This window comes from Saccopteryx leptura, chromosome 10, assembly GCF_036850995.1.
Source record: "Saccopteryx leptura isolate mSacLep1 chromosome 10, mSacLep1_pri_phased_curated, whole genome shotgun sequence".
NCBI lineage: Eukaryota > Metazoa > Chordata > Mammalia > Chiroptera > Emballonuridae > Saccopteryx > Saccopteryx leptura.
In genome coordinates this window covers 53,674,774-53,700,852 of record NC_089512.1, presented here as the reverse complement: position 1 = coordinate 53,700,852, position 26,079 = coordinate 53,674,774, and the positions used below count along the sequence as shown (strand labels likewise).

The 26,079-nt window shown below is 36.2% G+C and overlaps 1 protein-coding gene across 3 annotated transcripts in view; it reads left to right on the top strand.

The window, feature by feature from the left end:
• GRM7 (glutamate metabotropic receptor 7) overlaps window positions 1-26,079 on the top strand; it is a 966,696-nt gene that overhangs the window by 396,895 nt on the left and 543,722 nt on the right. The window lies entirely within an intron of this gene.

Here is a 26,079-nt window from a genome sequence, read left to right as displayed (position 1 = left end):
CCATCAATTTAATATATATATGATATGTGATTCTGTCAACAGAAAAGGAATATTAGCTGTTATAGTTTCATTGTCACTGGACTCTGTTGGGTCCTTGGGGCATTCAGTACATCCAGGATGATTACTGTTACACCTGATCATAGTTCTAGAAAACAAATGATTTGATTTTGTTTAACTGAATTGTAGTAGCATCATCCCACATTGCTCAGCAGTTTGTCTTTTTCTAGCATGACTCAGGAACCTGGGTGTAAGAGCAGCGTTGATAAACATTAAACACGATCCTGGATAGAATTCATTCTGTGTTTCAGATCTTGCATTGGATGATAGCATAGAATATTAATGAGGCCTGTAAGGCAGCCAACTGGTTCTCCTGACCCTTCTGCTGTGTTTCACATCACTGATCGTAGCTGCTTTCATTCAAACCAGTCTTGATACTCTGACACAGTGTTAGCTGGCTTCCTGTTTGTTTGTTTGTTTTTTCTTTGGGCTTCTTCTTTCCCAATTACTAAATGTTATTCCCAAAAGCTCCCTTCTTCTTTAAATAGGATCAATTATTGGAGGTTAGCACATCTCCTCCTAAAACCCTCCCAAGTCCTGACTTCACCACACCCAAAATTCTACACAATTTCCAGTTGAAATATTACATCCAGTTGTCAAACTGGAAGGGATTAAATCACCCCTTCTAAATGAAGCATAGTTTTCCAAACCCTCTTTAGTTTCTGCCATTTCTTTGGGTTTTCTTTTTTCTTTCTTTATTTTTTTCCTGAGATTTACATTCTTTTCTACTTTTATATTTTTACCAAATGGTAGGAAAACTGAAATATCGACCAGGGTTCCTTCATATTCATTTCCTCCTTTCCTTCTGCCCTTTTCTGTCTTAGTCTCTGTCTCTCCATTCATCACTCTATATTTATCCTTCCATTCATTTATGCATCTACCTATGCAATAAATATTTATTAAGTGCAAACTATAGATCAGGCATTCTAATTTCCAAAGATATAATGAAAAACTAACAAAAAATGAAAAGGTCTAGCTTGTAGAAATTTTAAAGATTAAAAACTAGTGAAAAATAGTCATGCAAAGATATAATTTCACATGTGCTGAGCTCTGAGAAAGAAATGTCCAGAATACTGCCAAATCCATCCCTGTGCAATCTGATCTCATTGAAAGACAGGAAGGGTGAATGAAGGAGGATAATCCTGAGAAAAATGCTCCTCACCTGAAAGACAAGAAAGACTTTAACTAAAGCTGAGTGGAAACAAGAGAAGAAGGAAGAAGGCCCAGGATGTCTCCAGTTCAGACTGAAAGACTAAAACAGAAACCAATGTGTCAACTACAAAGAATGACGTTTTACAGGAACAGTTATAGTATAGCATTATGATGGCCAGGTTCATGAGGGATCATGGCCCCCCTATGACATCATAGGAAGAACATCACGATTATTTCATAGTGAGAAAAGTCTTCAAATATGAAAGGGAATTTAAAAAGCATCAAGACACCCATGGAAGATATGTAAGAGAAACCATCTTTACCTATAAGAAGAGAGACCAAGAAACTAACATATTTGTGGGAAATATTGTGAATTCAAGTGCATTACAGTACAGAGACACCGTAAATATGACATTCTTAGAAAGGGTATATAAGTACAAGTTAGCACATGTCATCAGTGGTGGTAAGGCTATTAGCATTATAACAGCAGTGACCACTGTTGCATTATAAAACTTAGTTTAAATCTTTTTACTATTTGGATGCCTTTTCAGATTTTCACCATCCCAATTCTGCTCCATTTTTATATGTTTACTTCCCCAAGCTATCATTAAGCTCCTAGTGATAGTTCCTAGCTAGTTCTGCCAATCCATTAGGAGACAACAAAGATTCCTTTAGATATCAGCACAATAAGTCAGAAACAAAATTCTTAGAAGATTATTTTTCAGAAGACAAAAAAAATATATATTTTTTTGTCATTCTGATAAGAAAATTGGTTTTGAACAGTATAATAATACTCCTCTCCAAGACTGATAATTGTACTTGTCTTTCTTTTCAAACATCTATGGAATTTACCATTTAATTATCTCATAATAACAATGATTAGTAGAATCATGCAACTTTAGAGGTAGGTGGACTCTTGGACATCATTCACTTCAATCTCTTAAGATTATAAATAGAAGAAAAATTAAATCCAAGGATGTTGAGTAACTTGTTCATAATTACACAAATACTATGCCTTCTAACTCTGGCTTCTCTGGGATATAGGTTATGAAACAGATGTGTGCGTGCAGGGGGGTTATTAAGGAGAATTCTTGGGAATATCTATGTTGGGATAAAGGAATTAGGAGGGCAGAGAAAGGAGTCAAAATTCCATGCAGTCACAACAAAAACCTCAGAAGAGCCCATGGTGGACTCTGGGCTGGGCTTGTTCTTCAGAGTTGTCCTGCTCTGAGGTACATGGACAAATCATTGGATGTAAGCTGCCCCTGTGGAAGGGACATGACCTTTAAAAAGGACAATTCTAGGAGAGCTATCAATTGCCAACAATCCTAGAAGCTGGCAAATGAGGAAGCTTACTATGGTGTCTACCAGATAGCCCGAGGATAATTTCATGAAAAAGTATCTTCCAGTAATGAGGGTGAAAGAGGCTTATATTTGAATCCTTACTAAATGTCTGCATGGTGACTCAGTTCCTCTATTTTATGCAGAAGTACTATTTGAAGAATTTATATTTGCCTGGCAAACCTCATTCAATGTTAGTTTTGGATGCTTACAGAGGTCCTTTGAACTAATCATCAAAGAAGAGGAAAAGACACATGACCCAGTGATGATTCTTGGGGATAGGACTGCACAATGGAAACTGGCAAATACTTTTTAAACCAAGTGTTTGAAGGTCACTTACAAGGCCACACAATGAATGTAGAGGTCACAAATATGCATTTATAGGAAAGAGAGAAAGCAATCAACCACTTCTAGTAACAGCTCATAATTGGATTAAAAATGTTTCACAAAATCTTAATTCAACAAATATTTATTGAACTCCCTATCTATCCCAAGCGATATTCTAGGTGCTTAAGATTCAGCAACAAACAAAATAGAGGCATGCCCTTATAATCGCGCTTCTGACAGGTCATCCTACTGTGTTTTCTCGATTCTGCCCCCATATTTCTGAAAGATGGAGCTATATTCCATTTTTCTTTATATTTTTAGTGATTTGCCACTTGCCTGGCATATATAAATTTTGTTCATTGTGAAATGAAACAAGTAACAGTCTCCTCTACACATGGAGACAGGTTCCTGAACTTCAAACTTCATTCCTCTAAATATTTAATTGCTCAACAAAGATTGCACATTGAGTCAGATCAGAGATCTCATAAATCTTCCCTAGATGGACTGGACTAGAAGTAGAGAAAGCTGTGGGCTTGAATAATACATACAAAAGAAAAGAGTATGATTTGTTAGCCACTGGGAAAAATAATCTTGGCTTTAGTTTTTGCTCTCGTTTTCTCAACATAGTTTTTCAGACAGTTGCAGACTTTTCCTGAGAAGGTTGCACAGTTTATGGCATTGGATTGTCTATACACTCCAGGATTTCCCTAAGATTAGTGCTCAGAAGACCTAGAAGTCTTATTTGCAAATAATAATAATATGACCCCATTGAGACCTCTTTCAAAATGAGAAAATTTATTTTTATGTTTCATTAAACTATGTATTTATTACAAATTTTAAAAAGTAACCTCCACAAAAATGGGTAAATAGTTTAACTAGGTGGTAACATGCTTAGTATCATATGATGTCATATGAGCATCACTTGGGAAGTTTGCTAAAAAAATATATTTGTCTAAGATGTATCACCAAAATTCGATTTAGAAAATCTGGGACAACACCTTGTAATCTAGCATTTCTTGGCATTAGGGTTTAATGTGCTGACAAGACGACAGTTTTGGAGTCCAAGTGAAGTCTGTATCTTGATTCTGACTTTCATTTCATGACTCTGGGCAAACCCTTTAGCTTACCTGTGCCTAAGTTTCCTTGCATGTCAGAAGTAATATTAAAAGCCAGTTGTCTTTCTACCCTCAGAGGGTTGCAAAAGTTAATTTTAAAAGTAAACACTGCCTGATTAGGTGGTGACCCAGTGGATAGAGAGTCAGAGTGGGAGGCGGAGGACCCAGGTTTGAAACCCCGAGGTTGCCAGCTTGAGCGAGGGCTCATCTGGTTTGAGCAAGGGCTCACCAGATTGAGCCCAAGGTCACTGGCTTGAGCAAGGGGTCACTTGGCCTGCTGTAGCCCCCAGATCAAGGCACATATGAGAAAGCAATCAAGGAACAATTAAGGTGCCGCAACAAAGAATTGATGCTTCTCATCTCTCTCCCTTCCTGTCTGTCTGTCCGTATCTGTCCCTCTCTCTCTGACTCTCTCTGTCTCTGTCACACACACACACACACACACACACACACACACACACACACACACACAGAAAAATAATAATAATGAAGTGAATGTTTCATTATTTTGATACATTAATATTTATTTCCAAAGGGTTTATAAATGCCCTGGAAACTTACTTTTTCCTCTAATTCTTTTACTTCCTAGGAACATAACTGACTGAACAACTGGTTTTATGCCTGTATTTTTTTGCAATTCAAAAGCTTCTATTATGATTTTCATTAGAAACACAAGTGACCCAACTCTCAGCTTATAGATGGTGTTGGATAGATGAGTATTAAATTCTGCTACTTCAACGCATTCTAGGGTGTTTGTGACAGAGCAGGTGTCTATCAATAGTATGGCACTCAAGCATCCGTGGTTTGTAGTAATTTATATAATCATATCATTTAGTTTTTGCTTCCTGAAGAGCTGGTTTCCTTTTTTTAGGCTAGCTGGTGTAGCTTTAGAATCATTTGTCTGCTTAACTGTTACTGAAGAGGAAAGAAAGGGGAATATAAAAATACAAACCACTTTTCCTAATAGAAGGAAGCTAACTTGAAAGAATGAAAGATTATGATGCCCAGGTTGAGAAAGGAAGTGATGAGAAACCAGAGAATTACAAATGGGCCAACAGTGAGCCTGCTTGTGGGATTCTGGCAAGTTATAATTGTACTCGGATAGCGTATTGACTTAGGTGCGTGCCGAGTGACCTCATTCCCACTCCACTGTCAGTCAGTATGGAGTTGTTTCCCGACACCTTCCCGCCTGTCCTCTTCAGCTTTATTACCTGCAATTGATTTTTTTTTTAATCCTGGTTCAGACGCTTACTATAGACTTTTTAAATGGAAATGACCATCCAAACCTAAAATCTGAAGGAAAAATTACAAATCACCAGGGCTGTTATACTTTTATTTCATATAAAAGACATTCCAGTCATAAGAAAATTGTGAGGAAAGCAATTACCCATAGTACTTTGTTCATATTTTATTTAATTTTTCTTGTCTACACATACACACATATATTCTGATTATAAAAGTAATAGGTGCACATTGTGAAATCCTTAAAATTACTATAAGAAAGTAAATATAAGATATAAATATGTTATTATGTAAAGCATTTAATATTTAAAATATGTAAAATAATTTCTAAACTCAGAGATAACCATTGTTCATATATACATAAGGGAATGTGTGTTTGTGTGCATAACTTTTTCCCCCTTAAATCCTACATTTTATAAATTTTGTGGTTTTCTTTTTATCACACATTGCTGTGGTCCTCCTCCCATATCTTTATTATTCAAGATTTTGATTTAATTTAATATTGTGATTTTAGTATACTATAGTATTATATTTATTGAATGGCTTGATAAAAATATATTTAGCCAAGGTTATATCTTACCGTGATTATGTAACAACTGGGATATGACTAACACTGTAGCAATAAAACTTACAACTTTACAGCTAAACCTTCAAAAAACCCCAGATTACTTCCTTAGCAAAAATTCCTAGAAGTTCAATTGTTTATTAAGAACTATGTATCTGTTTAAATATTTGATATGTATTTTCAGATTCTTACAGAAAACTTTAACTGACTTACAGAGCAGGTCACATCTCTTTACTAAGTGTTATCAATATTTTTTAGCACTGAAAAAATTTTAAGTGATATAAAAGATTACCTTAACATTATTTTGATTTCTAGTAAAATTAAAAATACTTCATGTTTGTTTTTAATTTGCATTTTTTCTTTTGTGAAGCCTATGCCCATATTTTATTTTTATTTCTGAATTTTTAAATAAAAATAACATAGCTTGTCTGATTATATAAATATTATATGTTCACTGTGAGGGAGGATAAAATGATATATAAAAGCTTAAGGTTAAAGTGCTAAGTGTATCGATATTTCAGTTTCTCTTCATTCACTGGTTTGAAGTGACATAAAATTTTAATGCATTTTTCTGATTATTTGGAAAGGTTGAGCATCTTTTTAGATGTTTTTTAGCCATTTGAATGTTTTGTAAATGGCATGTTCAAACTAATTTGTCATTTGCATTACAAATATTGTTTTCCAAAACTACCTGTTGACATTAACACTGTAGTTGTACATCTGTTGACATTGGATTTGCTACTTATGCCATTAAAATAAATTAATGGTATTTTTGTGATGATATGATATTTCTGCCATCAGTGATATAAATTATGTTGCATTTTGATCATTAAATAAAATATATGGATATACAGGGTTTTATTTTCTCTCCCCACTAATGTCCTATGATTTATTGATTTCTGTTATTCATCTTTCACTCACTCATGCATTTATTCCTTAATTTACTGAACACTGTAACTTGAGGATTTTTTTTCCAGTTAGACTATATAGAGCTGACATAATATTTTTGTAGTGAATAAATATATTTATTCACCAAGTTATTTTTTTCTGATATACTGTCATTATGAACAGTGCTACAGTGAATGTATAGGAGTGAGCAAAAATACGTCTTACAGTTGTGAGTATGCCAAACAAATTTTTTCTTGTTTTATTATTTATTAATTATTATATTATTCTCCATATGAACATCTATAAACCGACTTTTGCCTACTCCTGTATTTGTACATATAAGAATTGGTCTGTATTATTGAAAAAGTTAGATGTGCATTTTTCTTTAAAATACATTGTATTCACTGTTGGAGTAGAAGGTTAGAGTAAGCAATGTTAGGAGACCACAATGGTCCATGTGGTAATAGAATAGAGTTGGAGACATCAGAGTGAATTAATGTTTAGTTTAACATAACTACAGACAGTTACATATGGAAATATTTATAGGTATCTGTATGTATATGGATTAGTGAACACACATATTTTTCTTGCTCTGTGTCAACTGAGAGTATCTAGAAGCAACTACCATATTTCCCCATGTATAAGATGTTCCCATATATAAGACACACCTTAATTTTGGGGTCTAAAATTTGAGAGAAAAAAAGGTATTACATAAAGTTATTGAACTCAAGTTTTGTTCATAATAAAATTCATAAATTCCTCATCACTGGCCAAACTCCCATCCATTAGCTTGTCCTCATTGGTGTCTGATGACAAATCACTGTCTTCATATATTATTACCTCATCCTCAGTTCCATAAGGCATTTGAAGTGCTACACTTCTTAAATGACTTGGCAACCACTGTATAAGGTGCACCCAGTTTTTAGACCCCCAATTTTTTTAAAAAAAGGTGTGTCTTGTATATGCGGTCCGCCTGAGTAGCACTAAGCACACCTAGTACCTAGGTCTTGGTATCTACCATAGCTTTCTGAGAGAAATGGCTGATTTTATAATTGGTGCAGGAAATATACAAAATGGATCCTGAACATCTTACTATTCATGTAGAAAGTAAATAAGTCACTGATAATTTGTCAATATTGGTTTATTAACTTTGACAAATACACCATAATAATGTAAAAAGTTAAGTATAGGGGAAACTGGGTATGAGGTCCTTTAAATAGACTTCAAAATTTTCTGAAAATACAAAACTGCTCTAAAATAAAGTTTCTTAAACCCTCCATTGAGGTTATATATGCATCTTAACACCCACCAGCAGTATAAGGAATGTTTTCTTTACAGAATATTTATCAAACATTCTATATTTGCTACTCTGACAGGTTAAATATAGAATCTCAGTATAATTTTAATATTTCTTTTTATGGGTACAGTTGAGTAGCTTGTTAGCTGTTTTAAAAAAATGTTTTTCTGTCACTTCTCAATCTATATCCTATGCTTATTTTTTCATTGGGTTATTCTTTTCTTTTTATTTTATTTTTTTTGATTGTTTCTGTTTTGTTTATTTTGTTTTATAGATCCACATGAAAGCAAAATAATATAGTATTTGTCTTTCTCTATCTGATTTAGTTCACTTAGCATAATATCTTCCAGCTCCATTCATGTTGTTATAAGTGGCAAGATTTCATTTTTGATGGCTGAATAATATTCCATTATGTATATGTACCACCTTTTTTTATTTTTTAACCAATTTGTCTATAGATACTTATGTTGCTTCCATATCTTGGCTATTATAAATAATGTTGTAATAAACATAGGGGTGCATATATCTTTTTCAATTAAGTTTTCAGATTTCATTGGATAATTACCCAGAAATAGAATTGCTGGATCTTACAGTAGCTCTATTTTTAATTTTTTGAGAAACTTCCATAAAGTTTTCCATAGGGGCTGTGCCACTCTACAATACCACCAACAGTGTACAAGTTTCATTTGTCCCACTTCCTCACCAACACTTAGTTGTTGATTTATTGATAACAGACATTCTGATAGATGTGAGGTAATATCTCATTGTGGTTTTGATTTGAATTTGCTTGATGATTAGGGATGTTGAATATCTTCTTTTATTGAATTTATTGGGCTGACATTGGTTAATAAAATTATATAGGTTTCAGGAACATCTTTTCATATGTCTATTGGCTATTTGTATGTTTTATTTGAAGAAATGTCTGTTTAGGTCTTCTGCCAATATTTTAATTAGATGATTTTTTTTGGTATTAAGTTTTATGAGTTCCTTATATATTTTTTATATTAACCCCTTATCAGATGTATCATCTACCAATATTTTATTCCATTGAGTAGGTTGTCTTTTCATTTTTTTGATAGTTTCCTTCAATATGCAAAAAAAAAAAAATTAGTTTGACATAGTTTCATTTGTTTATTTTTTATTATGTTTCCCTTGCCTGGAGGGACATATTCAAAATAATATTGCTAAAAGCGATATCAAAGAATTGACTGCTATGTTTTCTTCTAGGAGTTTTATGGTTTCAGGTCTTACATTTAAATCTTTAATCCATTTGAGTTAGTTTTTATATATGAGAAAGCAGTCTAGTTTTTTTTAAAAAATTATTGAATTTATTGGGGTGACATTGGTTAATAAAACCATACAAGTTTCAGGTACACAATTCTACAATATATCACCTGTATATTGCACTGTGTGTTCACCACCCCAAGTCAAGTCTCCCTCCATCACCATCTATACCCCCTCTACCCTCTTCCACTTCCCCTCACCCGTTTTCCCTCCAGCAATGCCTGCACTGTTGTCTGTGTCGATAAATTTTTTTCTTTGCTTAATACCTTCTATTTTTATTTTTTGAATGCATTTATCCCGTTTAGACCACACTCTTTTATTGAAGAGACTGTCTTTACCGCATTGTATATTCCTGCCTCTTTTGTCATAGATTAGTTGACCATTTGGGAGTGGATTTAATTCTGGATTCTATATTTTGTTACATTGATATACATCTCTGTTTTGATGCCAGTACCATGCTTATAGTGTCGTTTGATATGAGGTGGCATGATACTTCCAACTTTGTTGTTCTTTTTCAGATTGCTGATTTGACGCTCTGCTTCATCTAATCTGCTCTTGATTCCCCCTAATGTAGTCTTCATTTCAGCTATTGTAGTCTTAATTTCTGACTGGTTCTTTTTTGTGGTTTCTATCTCCTTTTTTATTTGTAATATCTTTGTTAAAGTTCTCATTGAGTTTATGTTTCTCCTAAGCTTCTTGTGCAACCGTTAATCTGTGTTTTAAACTCTGTATCTGGTTGATTGCTTGTCTCCATTCTATTTAGTTTTATTTTCTTTTTCCTGGAATATTTTTTTTATTTGGGATACGTTTCTTTGTCTCTCCATTTTGTTGACTCTCTGTGTTTGTTTCTATGTGTTAAAAAGAGCTCCTATATATTGGTATGTCAAAGTGACTTATGTAGAATGTGTTCTGTGTGGCCCACAGGTACAGTCTCCGTGGTTACCTAAGTTCAATGCTCCAGGGGCATACCTGTATGCTTTGCGTGTGCCCTCCTGTTAGTTGGGCCTTAATTGCTGCTGGCACATCCATGGGTACAGTTTACCCTCAGGCTCACTGGTTGTGAAGGCTTGCCATGGCTATGGAGGATGAGCTGTTGTGCTCACCCCATAAAATAGGAGTCTCTTTAATGGAACTCTGATGTCAGCCAAGTTTACCCTTCAGGTGTGCCATTTGTGGATTGTCTGAGTGGTGCTCCTGTATGGTCTGGAGCTGGCCACCAGGTGTATTAGTGTCTTGGGAGGAGCTCCAGTACAGGCTAATATTAGCTACCATTTGTGCTGTGCTTTGGACCTCTGGGTAGGAGGTATACAATGATATGCAGTTTATTGCTACTTTTACTGGGCATGGTGGTGCTAGAGAAAGACTGTGTTGTGAACAGGGGCTGGCCACCTCTTGGGCAGGACTTGAGATATTTTGGTGGGCACCACAATGTGACCTGAGGCCAGCTGTCACTTTTACTGGGCTTGTGGCCACTTAGTTGAAGCTACATTTCAGGTCAAGTCTAGCTGTCAGTTTTTCCAAGCTTGGGGCCACCTGATGGGATTTACAATACCAACTGAGACTGGTTGCCATTTGCGCTGGGCTTGAAGCTGCTTATGGAGAGCTACAAGGCATGCTAAGGCCATCTGCTGCTTGTTTGGGGTTTGAAAGATTATGGAAAAGTACACAGCATGAACCAAGCAGGCCTCTTATGTGGATATGCAGTGAAAGAGGCTCAGGCTGGTCAGGCAAGTGGATGGGGCAGGGTCTCAAGAATCACCAGGGCAGGGAGAATGGTGTTGAATAGTTTAATAGAGGGCATGAATTTGGTACTTGCTTGTGCTGAGCTGGCTGCATGAGAGGAGGTTGCAGTAGGGGGCAATGGTACCTGGCAGCCATTCTGAAGTTACTGAATTTAGTTTCTCCGTCTATGTCCCTGGTGGTTTTCAAAGGAGCTGCCCCTGTGTTGGGACATAGAGCGAGTGAGTTAGTGGGTGAATCTGTGCCTGAGCCCTTTAAGACGTGCAGCGCCTCAGTCTCACACAGCCCTTTGTCTCTCAGGGTCAAATCCACACTGGTTTTCACAGACAGATTATATGGGCACTCCCCTTCATGTGATTTATGGTCTAGATTGGGGAGACCAGTGAAGGGCTAGAACCCCTCATCCTCAGGAGGACCGCCACAGCCAAGATATTCCTATCAATTTTTTTAAATTTAATTTATTGATATTAGAGAAAGAAAGGGATAGAGAATGAAAGGGAGAGAGCGAGACATTGATTTGCTGTTCCATTTACTTATGCATTTATTAGTTTACTCTTATATGTGCCCTGACTGAGGATTGAAGTGGTACCTAGGTATGGGATGGGATGATGCTCTAATCAACTGAGCTACCTGGCTAGGGCTCTTATTTATTATTATTATTATTATTATTATTTTGTTTTGCAAGACAGAAAAGATGAGAGAGAAGAAGAGAGAGATGAGAAGCATCAATTCATACTTGCTTCACTTTAGTATATTTTAATTATTATTTTATTAATTCCTTCTCATTTGTGTCTTGATGTGGTGGAGGGGAAGGCAGCTCAAGCCAAGGCAGCAACCCCTTGCTCAAGCCACCAACCTTTGTCCTCAAGCCACTGACCTTTAGGCCTTGGGATCATGTTGATAATCCCTCACTCAAACTGGTGACTCTGTGCTCAAGCCAGATGACCCTGTGCTCTTGCCAGGTGAACCCATCCTCTAGCTAGCAACCTTGGGGTTTTGAACCAGGATCTCAGTATCCTGGGCCAGCACTCAATCACTACACCACCATCAATCAGGCTCCTAACAATTTTTTATCACCACACTGTGGGTGTGGGACCTGCCCATTCTGCATCCCCATCCCTCCTACCAGTCTTTACATGAGTTCTTTATATCCTCAGTTATAGAAATTCTGTTCAGCTAGTCTTCACATGTTCTCTAGGATGGTTAGTTTCTCTATAATTGAGTTGTAATTTTGATGTGATCATAAAAGGAGGTGAGCACAGAATTTATCTACTGTCATCCTGACTGGAGTCACTCTGGAATTTTTGGTTGTGCTTTTCCTTGATTTCTAGGAGCCACACAGCCAAGTTTTCCAGTTTGTCTATTGACTTTATTGTTTCTTGATATATACAAATATTTGTGTGTTCTTTTTATTTAGTTGACTTAGTCAATCTCTTCCATGGACTTTTCACTTTATGTCATAAGGGCTTCCCACTCTGAGATTATTTAAACAATCTTCCACATTTCCATCTAATATTTTTATAGTTCTTTTGTACTTATTTTTACTTATTGTTTTTATTTCTCTCTATTTTTTCTGTTTTACATGTTTTATCTTTTCTATTATTCTTGACTTTATATATTTTTCAACATAGATTGAGTTTCCTTTTCTCTTGAATAATTTTAGGGTATACATCCTATTTGAAATTTCTTAATAATTATTTTCAAGTTTAAAAAAATCTTTCTTGAAGTTATAGATATAAATCATTAGCAACAAAATAACAGTAAGTCTGACCATATCCTTGGCCAGGTATGGTAGGCAGAATTTCAGACTGTTCCCCCAAAGATTCCTACTCCTGTGGTTATTCAATCAAACGATAATATACATAGTTCTGTGAGGAGATTTTGTAGATGTCATGAGATGATATTAAAACAGGGAAATTATCCTAGATTACCTGAGTGGGTTTCATGTTATCACGGGAGTCCTTAAAAGTGGGAGAGGAAGACAGAAGAGTTAGTGAGGAGGGTGTCTTTGGAAGAAGAAAGAGAGAAAAGATAAGGCAAAGAGAAGGTTAGAGAGATTTGAAAATAGAAAGGACTCAACCTGCCATATCTGGAGGAAGAGGTCCCTGAGCTAAGAAATACAAGAGTGAATTCTGTTCACAGCCTGAATGAACTTGAAATACATTCGTCTCCAGAGCTTCCAGAAAGGAGCACAGCCCTGCCAACATCTTGGTTTCAGCTTTGTGAGACTCAGAGTAGAGAAACTGACTGAGCCCATCAGCTTCAGACCTATAGAACAATACACACATATTGTTTTGGGGTGTGTTTTTTGTTTTTTTTTTTTTTTTTTTTTTGGTATTTTTCTGAAGTTGGAAACAAGGAGGCAGTCAGACAGACTCCCGCATGTGCCCGACCGGGATCCACCCAGCATGCCCACCAGGGGGCAATGCTCTTCCCATCTGGGGCGTCGCTCTGCCACAATCAGAGCCATTCTAGTGCCTGAGGCAGAGGCCATAGAGCCATCCTCAGTGCCCGGGCGAACTTTGCTCCAATGGAGCCTTGGCTGCGGGAGGGGAAGAGAGAGACAGAGAGGAAGGAGAGGGGAAGGGGTGGAGAAGCAGATGGGCACTTCTCCTGTGTGCCCTGGCTGGGAATCGAACCCGGGACTCCTGCACGCCAGGCCGACGCTCTACCACTGAGCCAACCAGCCAGGGCCATATTGTTTTAAACCATTGAATCTGTGATAGTTTGTTCTGACGCCAATAGGAAACTAATAAAGCAAGCAATGAAATTCACTAAGTCACAAGATTCTTTTATACACATTTTCTTATCCTAAATAGGTTGGTATGATCTTGAGGTTTGCATTACATTTAACAAGTGATAATTAGAATTAATTTTGTCTTTAAATTATTTTTTTGTTTAATGTCAGTCTTATAGTAATTTTATCCAGTTTGTTTTTTTAGCACTGAACTATGTAAGGATATTTATTTCTTGCCATCAATACAAGTGAGAGCATATCCGAATAATGAGTTTGGGAATCACACTTTTTTTTCCTAAGTTTATTTTACTAAACTAATCTTGGAAAGGAAAAATATATATATTTTTTTATTCTTTCTTTCCTTTAATATATTTGTTCTTGAAATTTGATGACTAACTTGTATATTCGTAACATTTTTTGCTATTAATCTTGCCAATAAATTGATAAGATGTTTGTTTCTTAACTCACAAAGGTTTTGTATATTATACTTTAAGCATTATTTGGTTTCCTTTTATTCTAGTCTATGAGGATCTGTAATTATATCAGTTTTTACTTTATCCTATTATCCATACTACAATTTCATAACTCTTATATTGTTGGTCTTTGTCTTTTATTCCCTCTGTCTACTGCAAGACTTTTAAGCTTCTCTTTTATACCATTAAAAAATTGTTTCTTTTTTTCACTGTTTTGGGAACTATTTTTAGTTCTGTTAAGGATTCAGTAGACCTTGTCTTCTAGTTCATCTCTTATTTCATGTTCCATCTTCTATCTAATTTTATTATATAACAAGGTACAGTCTCTCTAATTCTTTTTAGTCTCTAAAGGTTTTTCTTTTTTCAAATAAGCTCTCTTCTGCTCCCTCTTTATTTTATTTTATTTAGAAAAGTAAACTTACCAGGGTGACACTGATTGATAAGGCTACATAGGTTTCAGGTAAATATTTCTATAGCATTTGAACTGATAATTATATTGTATACCCATCATCCAAAGTCAAATCATTTTTCAGCACCTTATATTTGTCCCTCTTTACACCTTTATTTTGTCCTCTCTCCTATACCTCCCCTCTATGTCTCCCACTCTCTGGTGACCACTTCACTTTTATCTATGTCCATGAGTTTCAGTTCTATTTCTTACCTATGCGTGAAATCTTACAGTTCTTAACTTTTTCTGATTTACTTATTCTATTCAGTATAATGTTCTCAAGATCCATCCATGTTGTCGTAAATGGCACTATGTCATCATTTCTTATGGCTGAGCAGTATTCCATTGTATATATGTACCATATCTTATTTATCCAAGCCTCTATTGAGGGACAGTTTGGTTATTTCTATGTCTTGGCCACTGTGAATAATGCTGCAATGAATGAGTGTGTGTGTGCATGTATCTTTATGTACCGAAGTTTTTGAGTTTTGGTGGTAGATGCCACAATGAAATGGAAAAATATTCCATGTTCATGCATTGGAAGAATAAATATAATTAAAAGGACCATATTACCCAAAGCAATATGCAAATTTAATACAACCCTCATCAAAATTCCAATGTCATTTTTTTAAAGAAATAGAATAAAAAATTGCCAGGTTTGTATGGAAGTATAAAAAGCCCTGAATTGCCATAGTGATGCTGAGGAAAAGAAAGGAAGCCAGAAGTATCACACTACTTGACTTCAAATTATATTACAGAGCCATGATAGTCAAAGCAGCATGATCTTGGCAGAAAAACAGACATACAGACCAATGTAACAGAATCGAGAGCTCAGAAAGAAACACACACATATATGGACAAATCAACTTTGACAAAGAAGCCAAAAATACACATGGAGAAAAGAAAACCTCTTCAATAAATAGTGCTGGGAAAATTGGAAAGCCTCATGCAAAAGAATGAAACTTGACTACAGTTTGTCCCCTTGCACAAAAATTAATTCAAAATGGATCAAAGACTTAAATATAAGATCTGAAACTATAAATTAGATAGAAGAAAACATAGGTACTAACCTCATAGACCTTGGCCATAGAGAAAAATTTATAAATTTGACCCCAAAGGCAAGAGAAGTTAAGGCAAAAATAAACAAATGGGACTATGTCAAATTAAAAAGCTTCTGTGCAGAAAAAGAACTGACAACATAACAAATAGGCAGCCAACTAAATGGGAGATAATATTTTCAAACAACAGCTCTGATAAGGGGTTCATAACCAAAATATATGAAGAACTCACAAAGCTTAGTAACAAGTGAACAATCCCATTAAAAATTGGGGAGAGGACATGAACAGACACTTCTTCTAAGAGGACATACAAATGGCCGACAGATATATAAAAAGATGCTCATCATCACTAGCTATTAGAGAAATGCAAATCAGAAATACAATGAGATATCATCTCACACCTGTTAGATTAGCTATTATCAACAAGACAAGTAATAAGTGTTGGAGAGGCAGTGGAGAAAATGGAACCCTCATTCACAGTTGGTGGGAATGTAAAGTAGTACAACCATTATGGAAGAAAGTATGGTGGTTCCTCAAAAAATTAAGAATAGAACTACCATATGACCCAGCAATCCCTCTACTGGGTATCTGCCTCTCTTTAGTAATATGTTCTCCTCCTTTTTTATGAAAACACTTAATGGTTGACTTCAGATATTTTCTATTTATTAATCTTTATATAGGGAAGCCTACTCTAGCACCCTGGTCAGCAAACTGTAGCTTGCAAGCCACATGCAGCTCTTTGGCCCCTTGTGGCTCTTCCACAAAATACGACGTGCAAGTGCTACCTCAATAAGGAGTGTACCTACCTATATAGTTTAAGTTTAAAAAAATTTGGCTCTCAAAAGAAATATCAATCATTGTACTGTGGATATTTGGCTCTGTTGACTGAGTTTGACGACCATTGCCTAGCACAATCTTTTCTATAAACATGGCAAGAAATTTTTATTTGTCCATGTTATTGTCCATAAGAATACTCTTGGAATTTTCTTTTTTTTTTTTTTAATTTTTATTTTTATTTATTTATTTATTTATTTTTTACAGAGACAGAGAGTGAGTCAGAGAGAGGGATAGACAGGGACAGACAGACAGGAACGGAGAGAGATGAGAAGCATCAATCATTAGTTTTTCATTGCGCATTGCGACACCTTAATTGTTCATTGATTGCTTTCTCACATGTGCCTTGACCGCGGGCCTTCAGCAGACCGAGTAACCCCTTGCTGGAGCCAGCGACCTTGGGTTCAAGCTGGTGGGCTTTTCTTCAAACCAGATGAGCCTGCACTCAAGCCGGCGACCTCAGGGTCTCGAACCCGGGTCCTCTGCATCCCAGTCCGACGCTCTATCCACTGCGCCACCGCCTGGTCAGGCCTCTTGGAATTTTCTTGTTTCACTATAATCTGAAGAGCTAAATGATATATATATCATTATATATGGTCATATATATATATGACCATTTAGAAATGTTCCAGTTAGAATATTGTTAAGAAGAAGCTACAGCCACAGACCTGTGGGTAATGAAACTTGATTTCTTTATGGGTTTTTTTTTTTTTTTTTGGTGAGGCTGCATAATCATCTAATTTTCTCTCTAACCTGATCACCATTTATTTAACACAGTATGGCTATTTATGATCTCCTTCCCATTGCTTTTATCTTTTGACTAAGGGGTTATCCCAAATATTTCTTGGCTATTTCTTTGAGGTTTTTCTTTTCTTTGATCATCCTAGAGAAACTGTATTCCAAAGATGTTGTTCTAGAATAGAAGACATACTTCTAAGCTACTGGTGCTTGTGAATCCCATAGCTAACCCTGGTGTTCAGTATTTTATTTCCTATTTAAGAAGTGTAAGAGAAGGAGAGAGCATAGTGAATGCTGTTCACTGAACAACTTACATATCTTTTCAAACCCATTCTCCAAATCACTACACGTAGCAAAATATCTCAAAGTTTAGGGATAGACAAAACACAATTCTTATTGCCAACAATTATGGAGCATGTCTTCTCACTTTGTGTTCTCTTGATCATGTTTATGAAGTTTTGACAAGATGGTAGATATGGATTTCATGCAATACATGTTGTGGTCATAGAGGTACAGGTCATACACAGGGCTGAACACATATCTTTAAATCACCATCTATTTCCAAACATCAATCATTTTATAAATCCTATATACAGTAGTTTTGCTCATTCTGTATATGCCATTTTGTTGTGCTTCATATAATTCAAATTGTGTATGAAACACTGGTAATGCTTTACTTTAGTTTTGATAATTATAATTTTATAGCTATTTAATATAATATTCCATTAGATTGTGCACCAAAATGTACTAAAGTACTTCCTTGCTGACTCACACTTTAGTTGTTTATTCTTTTTGCTGTTATAGAAAATATTGGAATGATTATTTCATTTTAATGTTTCTTTTGAGATTTTTATTTACATATACTTCTAGAAATAGTAGACTTAAAGTATTAAAAGGGTATGAACTTTAATTTAAAATTCTCTGCTCATACTTTAAAAATTGCTTTTCTAAATACTTATACCAGTTTATGGCATTTCAGCAATGTGGACTATTACATTCAACTCACTCTTAGCAACAGTGGATTGAAGTCCTTTTATAATTGAAACAAATTAATTAACCAGAAATGAACATATCCAAGTTTCCAAGGTGATTATTTTCTTAGCATATTATTAGTCTTCTTGTAAATTAAAAAGATGTAGAATAGATTTAACAAACGAATAAAAATATATTTACTTACCTCATTTACAAGAGAATAATATCCCATAAACTATTTTATGGGAAGTTCTGCAATTCAAACAATAGTTTGCCAGCGGGACCTGGATTATAAAACCTCATCTGATGATCCACTTGTAATGGGTATTAATCTGGGTCTCTCTGAGAATAGCAAAATCAGTTGTGAGCAGTTTAGAAGGTTTATATCATGCCCTTAGATCTTCATGGCCTTTTCTGAAATAAATAGTATTAGTGCCTTCTATTGGTAAGGTAGTATTCTCAATTCTGTCATCAAACACATGAGTTTCACTTATTTAGTCAATAAATATTTATTGTGTACTTACTATATGAAAAGTTCTGAAACTCCTCAGATATATAGAACATTTTACAACATAAAGTATATTATTTTCTATTGCTATGTCACAAATAATTTTGCATTTAGCACTTCAAAAAACCACACATTTATTATTTTATAGTTGTTATAAATCATAAGTCAGGGGGTAAAGCTGAAAGTCTGCAATCATGTATCAGCCTGGGCTTGAGACTCATCCAAATCTTGATTGAGGAAGAATCCACCTCCAAGCTCATTCAAGTTGTTGATAGAATTTATGTCCTTGTGGCTGTATGACTGAGTGCCTGGCATCTTACTATGGGCTAGAGGCCACTCTAGGCCCTGGAGGCCTCCCACAGTTCTCTGCCCTGTTGTCCTCTCTATGGTTGCTGCTTCTTCAAGGCCAGCAGAAGAATCTAACTCCAGTCACTGAAAATGGAGTGCTATATAATATTATAATCATATAAGTGACATTTCTTAAGTTGACTATATTGTCAGTTAGCAACAAGTCACAGGATTTATTCAAGGAGAAAGAATTATATAAGGGCATGGATCTTGAAGTCACCTTATAGTGTGTCTACCACAAAAGGTAATCAGAAAAGTCTAAATTACTGTTTCAAATTGTATAAAACAAACTCCCTGCCCTGTCCTTTATTACGTTTCATTCTATCATTATGAAAGTCCTTGAGCTGTGTTTTACTCCATGGTCTGCTCCTAGGGAATTTGCATAATAATAAAACTTTATTTTAAGTTTTTTTTTTTTTTTATTACGAACATGTTTCAGGATCAAACCATACAAAACCTGAGAGTGGCATTGCTTTAATTTGCTCTCATAAGTAAATTTTACTTGCCATTAAGCCTATTCAAAGGATATTCTGATTTAGCTTAGACTTCCTAGAGATTAAGGAATTACTTGGAAACGAGAAAAAATATATATTTCAACCAGACTATTTGGTTTATACTTTATATTATTCTATTGTTAATTAATGTATCTCTTGCAATATTCAGCTTGTTTAACTGTAGAAGTTTCACTTAGTTATGTATTAATCATTTTCTATACTAGATAAAATTTATTTTTGGAATACCTTTGCCACCTGGAATTTTACCATTTATATGACTCCATGGGAAATTAAAAGGATTCAATTCATATAGAATGTGTTCATAATTCAGGCATTTAGATAATAAAGGGCAATAACCTTTTAGAATAAATGGGCTGTATCACATGATTATTAGAGTTCTAGTATTTGATGGAGTAACTTTGCCTCGGAATGCCTGCCTCCTGTGTTTGACATCTTTGTTTCAATGGATTCACCATATTCTCCTATAAAAGGGAGAAACATGTAGTTCACAGAAACCTAGGATTAGTCCTGTGCCCACCTCTTTCCATAAAACTTTGGAAAACATACTTAACCATTCGCTTCTTTGAAATTCTCATCTGCAAAATGGGAATAATAACATTACCTCCCTTGTGTGGTTGTTATTACCCTTGAATGAAATGGCAAACACAAAATGCTTACGGCCACAGAAAAGCACGTAATAAGGACTCAACAAATGTGAGTTATTCCTTTTATAGCAGTAATTGTAGACCTTCTTATCTGTGCTTTCCATTTCTGTGGTTTCAGTTACTCCCGGTCAACTGCAGTCTGAAAACAGTAAATGACAAGTTCCAGAAATAAGCGATTCGTGCGTTTTAAATTGTGTGTCATTTTCAGTAGCATGATGAAAGTTCACACCGCCCACTCAGTTACACCCAGAAAGTGAATCACTCTCTGTCTAGTGGTGTATCCATGCTCTTTACTCTGCCTGCCCTGTAGCCATTTAGCGGCCTGCTCTGTTGTCAGATGGGCCATCCCAGTACTGCAGTACTTGTGGGCAGTAATCATGTTATTGTTACAGTGTTTTATTTTCACATTCTTACTGTGGGTAATCTCTTAACACTGTCTAATTTATAAATTAAATTTTATTATTGATGTATATGTATAGGAAAAAAATAATAATATAGTCTTCAGTGTCATCAGCAATTTCAGGGGGTCTTGAAACACATGGCCCCTGAGTAAAGGGGTTTACTGTTTTCCTAAAAGGCATAAAAGGGCAGCGTTGCCACCTTGTGTTTGTGAACTTCAGAACCAAATTGTGACAGAAATTTTCACTGGCTGTCACACTGGATAAACCTTTTCATTGCAAGTGAAGTAAATGCAACTCAAAAGAGAGAGTTAGGTGACTTAAGTGATTCAAAAATCTGGGTTCCTAGCATTAGGGAAGTTGGATTCCTGGGCTCAAACACTGTCAGAGGTAGGTCTCTTTCACGATCTTATTTCTACTTTAATATGAGTAATCTTCATTCAGTCACTGCCTCTCTCAGAGTGCCCAGAAGGTATTCCTTCACACTTTATTTCAATGAAATACCTGGGGTTAGCTCTGATGTTACCAACTTATGTCAAGTACTGAGCCTATAACTGTCGGGGGGGAGGGGTAGGGGGGTTTAGTACTAGACTTGCCCAAACCCAGGACTTGTAGGTGAAGTCAATCCCAATGGAGGCGCATGGACTGAGAATGGGGGAAGGAAAGTATTGATGTCATAAGGGGAAAAGGATCAAGGCTAGGGATTACATCAATAAATAAAACAATAGGTAAATGCTCACTTATGTATGTTATAGTTTATTTGGCAATAAGAAACAGATACTAATTCTGGCTAACACTAAAAATAACTTTTTAGAAGGGTAAAAGATTGGTAATAAAATCCAAGTAAAAAGGAAAACAGAATTCAGGAATTTCAAAACATAGTCTTGGGCTCTTGCTTAAAGAACCTCTGAGAATTCATCACAGTGTTTTTGTTTTGTTTTAAAGAAGAATCAAATTACTGTAGGAGAAAAGTGTGTGATTTGTCTAGCTTGGGTCCTGTCTTTTCCCTTTTCACAGGAGTGGGGAGAGTTTGAGGGTTCCTTTGTACAGGATTCCCACTAAGAGTGTGTTCAGTGGGTGAGGCGTCACTTCCCAATACATAATCTGAGGAGCTGTACAAAAAGAAATGGGAACAGCAGGGGCCTCTGCAGCCACACTCTCCACTCTCATTTAGAGCCCTTTCCAAAAGAAGATCATGACATTTGGAATCAGGTGTTTGGAGTTTTAACCACTTGAGTTAATATTTCCGATCCTTGGCTCCCTCAATATGGATAATGTTGGTACCTATATTCTATGAGAAAGGGTAGTAGTTTCAATAATGATTTGATGAAGAGGTGAGGTATTACTAGTTTTATTAATAATTTGACACATATTGATATAACAGTGACTGTGTATACTTACACACACAAAAAAATCAGTTTTTATTTCTTTTGAGACCTCATGGCATCATGCAGGGAAAAGAATCTTGTATTGAAAATGAGTGGACTGAGTACTTTTCCTGATGTCTATTTTGATTGACCATATGACCACCTTTCAGTGTTTACATTCACGGCAATAAAATAAGGGGAGGAGAGAGAGACAACGTGGTTACTCTGAACAAATATGTTTATCATTAGACAACTTTTTAGACACTTATTAAGTAACAGGCACTAATTTAAGCACCTCTACAAATTAATTTATCTGATTCTCACACTCTATGATGTAGAGTCTATTTCCTTGTACAACCAAGAAAACCAAAGTATAGAGGGTTGAGAAACTTGTCCAACAATTTATATCTTAAAGTGGTAGAGGTAGGATTCAAACCCAAACCCTACATGACTGTTTGGTTAAACTGCCTCTCATCTATGTATGAAGATCCTACTCATTTATTCATTATCCTGTTCAGCAGTTTCAATCGCAGTTAGAAAACTGTTGAGACTGTTTGAATATTGGCAAAAAAATTGAAGAGTAGATGAGCTTTAATGGCAAATACTCCCTGGAGGAGAAAGACAACAGCGGGAGAGACAGAAAACAAATTAGCTGCTTCTCTTCTTCAACTCAGCTCACCCTAGATGCTTTCTTTTTCAGGTTGACAGATGTTTAATGTTTCCTTATGTTTATAGACCTTATGGATCAGTAATTTCTCATCTTCTACTCGATCCCTTGTGTAGGAAAGAAATTACCTACTCAGATTGATTAAATTAATATAGAAATAAATATATGTTCACAAACTTTTTTTTTTAAATAGAAACAAACATAATGTGATACCAAACACTTGGAAAGAATTAAAAATTAAAATAGGAAAGGTACGATGGTGATGCTTTTTATTTTGAAGAAACATGTATCTTCAAAAGAAGCCGGATCATTATGTAGTGCTGGGTTTTTACACCATCTGTCAAGGGTCAACAGGTTGCTTATTATGTAGAAGTTCCTTGAATTCTAGTCATCTGATTAAGAATGTGCCAGCCACTCTTCCTTAGTGTTCGACTCTGGCTGAAAGTTAAGTTTTTAATAGGAGGCATTTGCTGTCACTAATTCCTCTCTTGTAAGTGTCCATGATTCCTCTGAACTCGTTGAGAACAATGTGGGAGGTGAGGAGAAACTTGTACATAGATTAGAAGTAAGAGATACGCCAGTGACATGAGGAAGCTTTCAAGGAGATTTTGTTTGTATGAGAACAAATGTTTCTCCTGCACAGCACTTGTGAATTGACAATGATCTGGAAAGGCTTAAAATATGATGTGTTAAGAAACATTAAGCATGCCGCAGGGAAGAAATAATGGAGCAAACCAGGGTTGTGGATATAGGAGTAATTCTGGGGAGCAGCTATTGCATAAGATCCTTTGGTGTATTTATGAATCTTGCAGTGGGGGAATCGTGATATAGGCCATTAGCACCTCAAATGAACCACAAGAAACAGCATTCACACCTACCCACCCATTCACTTATAGGAGCACCAAAAACCTGCCCCCTCCCAGTAGGATTAAATTCTTAAACGTGGAGCTATTATAAACCGTATGCGTGTGTGTGTGTGTGTGTGTGTGTGTGTGTGTGTGTGTGTTATGTGTGTTATGGAGAGGAAGGTGGGGTAAGTAGGCAGCTAGAGGAAAAGAGAAGGGCTATGTTTGGCATTCTGCTTAGTCTGCTTGTCACTCATCACTTGAACAGTTCCAGGAGTGAGCTCTGGGCATTGAATTGGGCATTTGACCTATGAAGTGGTGACTCCTAGACTTTATTCAGTTTTCTTGTTGCACACATAAGCCATCCAAGAACATGTGTTCTACAAAGATCGTTTTAGTAAACTTAATACTCAGTTGCAAGGTATCTGATTGTATGATGTCAACACTTAAATATATTTATTTAGGCTTATATCAAATTGGCCATCTCCAACATAACAGATGGTATTCTAAAATATTCTTAAATGATTGTTTTAAGTTGGATGTGTGTGTGTGTATGTGTGTGTTGTATCTTTTCCCTCTAGAACACTTGCCATAGTGGCTAGGTTCCAAGCCTCATAATAAAAACTTTTTTGTGTGTGTGATGTTCCTTGTTGGAGACATGACAGAGCTATCGAAATGAATCACTATAACAATGCTAACAACAGCAATCATCCTAACACCTGGCATGTACTGAACACTTATTAAGTGGAAGGCACTGATCTGAGAACTTCCCATGCACTGGTTTATGTGAATCCTCACATCATCTCTAGGAGATAGATATAATCTTCTATTTACAGATGAGGAAACTAAGACATTTCATTTTTGAGTGAGGGCCGTAAAGACCCCATTCAAGAAGGTGCACATCTGGATTTAACAAGGCAGTCCAGAGATAAATGGGTCCCCTGGCTCCCTCCCTCCAGTGGGGCCATGCCTCACTTTATCACTTATCCAGATTTAGTTTAAGGTGGGCACTGTCTAGATACCAATGATGCAGTGGAGTCCCAGCCCACGGGAGCTGGGGTAGAGGGGTGTGAACAAATGACTATGCACAGTGCACTGAACAGATGTGTATCAACAATAATGGAATAGGACAGAGAATAAGTGGTTAGCTCCTGTGAAGTGTCAGAAAAGGAAAGAGTCTATGGACACAGCAACTTCTCAGATGCCTTTGGAAGCAGAAGCAGCAGTTTCGGTAAATGGTGGAAAGGGTTGTTACAGAGGAGAGAAACAGCATGTGCACACAGCACAGGGCATGAAACTGTCTCTCCTGTCTGTGGGAACACTCTCTTCCAACATCTTTTCCCACTCAGACTATGGGAAAACAAAACAAAAACTTGAACTCACAGTATGGGATCTGGATTGACTCAAAATATGATTATTTTTTCTTAAAATATAGGTCAACTTTTCAAAATCAGACTGCACTTTATTTTTTTCTTATTTTATTAATGCTGTGTGTTTTAAAAACACTTTTTTACAATAGAGGTTGAGAGGAAGGTACAGAGGTTTCCCATGTATCCCCTGCCTCCACTCACCCATAGCCTCCCTCTTCAACATCTCTCCCCAGAGCAGAGCATTCATTACAATTCTCACCCAGAGTCCAGAGTTCACCTTAGGGATCGCTCTCGGTGTTGTCTTTCTCTGTGTTTGGACAAAGGTGTAGTGGCATACATCCATTGTCACGGGCTTCGTTAGGGCAGAGATATGATGAAAAGCAGGAAGACAGACTCTGAACGTGTATCTTCCCTAATGCTCACCATAGACTCCCTCCTGCAATAAGCCAGGTGAGAAAAATTTACTATATGGAAGTGGGAGACATGGACCAGAGGATCACATGACAGGTGGAAAACACAAAGAGAGGAAATTATTTCCAGGGTCAGCTTGTATGGCAGGGATGTAAGTCCATCAATATCTTGAACTACTTATAATTCTCGAGAGATAGAAGGGCACTTTTGTGGTATGTAATGAAAGACTATTCAGCATGTGGTGGCTTCTCCATGTGCCAGGCACCATGCCCGGGCCGTTGTGAGCCTGAATGTAATCTGTCCACGCCATCAGAGTGCAGGAGCACTTTTATCAGCAACGTTTTGCAGATGAAGTCTATACACCTGCTACAAAGCAGAGCTAAGATTCTCACTTGGATCTGATAGACTCGATTTCAAGTGGCCTAGTGTGAACTTTCAGGCCCCCTGACATAGCTTTCCTTGACATGATCCCATAGAGGTGACTTACTTCTGTGACTCCTCATACGATAGCGAATATGGCTACTTATGGACACATATGAGTACCATGATGGGAATGCTCAGTAAATTGAGTAGCTGATACAGTTTCTTTTTTATTTACACAGCTATTGGGGAAGTGATGTTAGAATAGTTCGTGTTGAATGAATTTAAAACTGTTACCAAGTTTTGGTTTTAAATTTTATTTTTGCTTCAAAATACTTTTTTTGTTGTTTTTGGCTTCAAATACTGATTATATGTTCT